This window comes from Papaver somniferum, chromosome 2, assembly GCF_003573695.1.
Source record: "Papaver somniferum cultivar HN1 chromosome 2, ASM357369v1, whole genome shotgun sequence".
Classification (NCBI taxonomy): Eukaryota; Viridiplantae; Streptophyta; class Magnoliopsida; order Ranunculales; family Papaveraceae; genus Papaver; species Papaver somniferum.
The window spans coordinates 58597367-58601892 of record NC_039359.1 but is presented as its reverse complement, the minus strand read 5'-3'; the positions used below and the strand labels follow the sequence as shown (position 1 = coordinate 58601892).

General features: G+C 35.7%; 1 long non-coding RNA gene across 3 annotated transcripts; it reads left to right on the top strand.

The window, feature by feature from the left end:
* The first annotated feature begins 1214 nt into the window (after positions 1-1214).
* On the top strand, positions 1215-3879 carry LOC113347758. Of its 3 annotated transcripts, none has more exons than XR_003359234.1 (7): positions 1215-1395; positions 2043-2115; positions 2229-2320; positions 2555-2666; positions 2770-2826; positions 2969-3060; positions 3404-3879. It is a non-coding gene; the product is annotated as an uncharacterized LOC113347758 (long non-coding RNA). The 3 variants fall into 3 exon arrangements; XR_003359233.1 differs by having other exon boundaries at positions 2537-2666; XR_003359232.1 differs by lacking the exon at positions 2555-2666 and having other exon boundaries at positions 1219-1395.
* Positions 3880-4526: the final 647 nt, after the last annotated feature.

Genomic DNA, 4526 nt, shown 5'->3' with positions numbered 1-4526 from the left:
TGAAGTTATTGATGAGCTTGATCAAAATACACAGATTTTCGGTATATTTGCCTTTTATAGGAAGATGTTGAACTTATGTCCAAGTTGGGGTTTGGTGCTTACCACATTTGGGTATCATGGTCTCGTATTTTCCCTGGTATTTGATCTGCTGCCATGTCAAATTTAAATGTTGCTTACTGTTGTATTATGAGATGTTCACAGTAAAAGAATCCCACTCTATTTCGTTTCATTATTCAACTATCGACACACTTTATGAAACTAATTATGGGTCGCTTTCTGTAAGCATAGATGGTTTGGGAACGAAAGTCAATGAGGAAGGAATTCCCTACTACAATAATCTCATCAATGCTCTGCTTGATAAAGGTCATTGTTTATAACTTGGCTATCCCTTCTATTGATGATTACACTGCCTAGTTGAATATCTTTTGTTCTGCAAGTTTGCTGCCATATATACTGAACATTATATCATTGGGATCTACCTAACCATCTTCAAGAGTCGTAGGGAGGGTGGTTATCCGACAAAATTGTGCAAGTTTAACAATAAAATCTTATTTCTGGTTTGTGTATCCCATTCGATGTAGCTTATCAACTAATGAGTGGATGCCATACATTATTTTGGAATCATCCAGAAAATATTTCCCAATTTATGCTGAGACTTGCTTTGCCAGTTTTTGGGACCGAGTAAAACATTGGATCACATTAAACGAACCTCTTCAAAATTCGGTAAATGGACATGATATCGGGATATTTTCTCCTGGCACTAGTCCAGAAATGACTATTAATCACGCTTTTAAATAACAGATCAATTGCGTGATTAGGATTTCACAAACAAATTCTGTCATATAACATCGAAATAATTGGGCCCACCATTTAACGCCAACAAACTGTCTTTCTCAAATGTCATAAATTGCTAGGTGCGTGATTTAATGATGAATCATTAAATTACAAAAATAAATCTGTCATATATTTTGATTCTTAATACGCCCACCACTAATCTTATACTGTGTGCCCAAAAACGACTAGCCACGTAGAATGCCATGTTTTATAACCCTGAAAATGGTTAGCCACTGGCTTGCTTGCGATAAAAAATTTCGCCTGGTTCGAGAACGGTCGGATCCAACAAAGCCCATAACTTATCTAACTAGCGTAAATTGGGCTACCGAGACACCCTCAAACAGCTCATTCTTATATCGATTATCGACCCAAACTCTCTCTTTAATTTTCTATATTTCGTTTCTCCTCTCCTTCTCCTCTCGAGAGCTAGAAACCCCAGCTGTTGTTAGAGATCGGTCATTGATTTAACTATGGGATTGGGGTTTTTCTTTATTCAATAGATTTTTCTCCTCCTATTCAAAGAATTTGGGGTTTTCTTGATTCCCTTTTCTGAGATTGAAGGTAAAATCTCTTTCTCTTTTCCTTTGAATCTCATCATAGTTTTTTTTTCTTCAGATTATGACTGACTTGATCCTTGAATACGAAGAATTTAGGTGGAGAATCTCAATTTTATGTGCTTTACTTACATTTCTTGAGATCGATTTGGATTCATTCTGTGGATTTATTCTTAACATTTATCTTTGTATTTTCGTTTTACATTATGAAAATTGTTGTAGAAGAAGTTGAATCTGTTGTAGTTTTTGGAGGAAAAGAAATATAATCTTGTTACTACGATTGCATATGAACAGGTATCAGTTTACAAAAAAAGATTGTAGTTTTTGTCTGTAACCATTCTCTTTTATTACATATGAACTCAGTGTTTTTATTGATTTTAGTTGTTTTAGTAAATCGAGTTAAAACTATACGCTATGTTATGTCTATAGAGATAATCTCCACTGATGTTCTTCTTTATATCACTTGCATTTTGTGTAGTTGGATTTGGAGAAAGCAATGATGGATTGCTTGTATGCAAAACATGAGTGTTCTTCTTTTTGTTTTGTATATTTGAATGTTACCCTGTGATCCTTGTTGTGTTTGATTGGTTTGATATGCTTGTTTTTCGTATATTGACTCTTTTGATTGTTGTTTTTTTGAATTTTGGTATCAAGGTACTTCTTGCATTAGGGGTTGCTTCATGACAGAGCTGGAGAAGTTAGGTCAGAAGTAACGAGTAGCTTTGAGGTTAGATGTTTTGAGAAGTTTCATTGTTTTCAAATTATCTAGCATGTTTTATCCGTAACTGGAGATAGTTCTTAAATTTTACTATCTGTGAAATGTTACTTATCGCTGAACAGGATTGCAAAGGATCCCCGTTTTGAGAGACTCCCATGTTCCCACGAAGGAACTTATGTTGGTGATTGTATAGTTGATAGAGTTACGTAGCCAGGTATGAATCAGTACCAGAATCTGTCGATTCATGTTTCTTTTCAGCTTCTAATATTTCCACAATTTGTATTCATACCCAATTCATAGTTGATAGCGTTACGTACCCTGATTCACTTAATGTGCCCTTAGCGAAGGAAAGGAAAAGTATCCATACCCAAATTGTATAAATCACACCGACTGAGTGCATTATCTATTTCACTAACTCTTATTCTTACAGCTCTCATATGCAACACAGTCACACCAATATGTAGGTTTGAAAATTAATCCCTTGTTGTGGTCCACCGAAGGAAATCTTTCGCAGCATAGTGCTAGCAAGTAGCAAATTTAGTTTACATCTCTACTTCTGGGTATAATTTAATATTTTCGGCTTTGTGCTTCTACTGTACAGTTGTGTTTTTATCTTCATCTTCTGTTCCTGTTTATGTGATCCTTGCTTTCTTTTGGATGCAGCACAAGTGCTATATCGTTGCAACATGTGACTGAGATTTGAAGCGGAGAATACGCAAGGTATACTGGCACATTTTGATTTTCCTTGAAACTTTGCTTCCCTTTTTGTATCTTTGTTTTTATTGTAATAAATTGATTGTGCAAACAAATGTCATTTTTTCTTCTTTTGATTCTGATGCATAATTTGCCATATTGGGAGCAGGTTCCTGGTGTTCCAATTATGTACAGCACTATCCATGACCATAAGTTCTAAGTACTCGGTTGAGGGACTACCTGAAGCAACCCTTGGTGGAGGTAAGGCTAGAAGGTTGTCATAATCTTTATTTTCGATCTCCTTACTTGGAACTCATTCATGTTTAGATCATCTAACTACCATAATAACCGTAACAGTTTTGGTACAGCTTGATAGATGAAAAAGAAGTTATTTAATCTTTTTGGAAGAAGTTATTTAATCTTGTTGGGCTCACTGATTCTACCCAAAGACTGGAAGAGTCTCCTCTTTTCTGTGGCTCAGCTTGTGTTATGTTTCCAGTGAATTTGGACTTCACTAATATTTGCAAGTATCCTTTTTTTTTTTCTCGAGCCAAGTTTTTCGTACTAATTTACTTATGTTGGGTATTCTCTCTATTTTAAACAGCTCCACGATATTGATGACTTGGGATGATTTCTCATTAGCAAAGAAAGTGTTCAAAAATTCACGTACAAGATAGAATATCTTCTGCCGGGGTTTCTAAAACTCAATTTCTTGCTACTGCATATGTTGATAGCGCAAAGCCACCAAATGATGAGAATTATAACTGCAATTGAAGAAATTAGTGGGGTAAGTGATATGTTATGCGATAGAGATGGAGCACTTGGAAGAGCTTATGTTTCAAGAGGTGAGATGATTAAGTGGCCAAAAGATCACGCAACTCCTGTAGGAGAGCGAGCAATTAGTGGGGCAAGGTTATAACAGATTGAATTCTGAATTCAGTTTTAGCAAGAACTTATCTTGTGATTTTGTATACAGCGATTTGATTTTCTTGAATGGTATTTTGGGTAAATAATATAAATTTAGTTTCACGATGTCTCCTTTAACGGGGGTTAGTCGTGGGAGAGTTCGAGAGATTTTAATGTATTTGTGTTTTCTTCTGTTAGTCGTGGGGGAGTTTGAGGGAGTCTCTCCAAATCCCCGTTAGTCGTGGGGGAGTTTAGAGGAGTCTCCTAAACTCTCTAGAAAACACCTGTTAGTCGCTGGGGAGTTTAAAAAAAAGCTCTTGAACTCCCTGTTAGTCATAAAACCCTACAATACTAGGGAGTTGGTTGCTTTAGGGAGTTCGAAGGAGTTTTTAGTGTATTTTGGTCTCACAACAAATCTCTCAAAAAAGTAGAGATTTGGGAAGGAGTTTGGTGCGTAGAAAACCATATGAGAAAGAAGAGGAAACGTTTTTTCCAGGTATGTTTTTTTTTCTTCTTTGATCTCCATGATTGTTTATCGTTTGATTTGTGTACTATTTTGATTGTTTTTCATATCTTTGATCTCCATGATTGTTTATTTTGATTGTGTATAGTTTTTTTTGTGCGTACTCTCTCTCTCGGTCAAAACCCTGATAGTGTTTTTCGTATAGATTTTTCTGAAAAACATGTTCCTGCCCTGTTTGTCGAGACGATTCTGACATACCTATAAAACTCATTCCTTTGTGATATAATTTTTATGTTAAAGAGGAGTTTCTTAGCTTTGCAACCAGACCAAATTTGTTGAATTCCATCACACAATGATT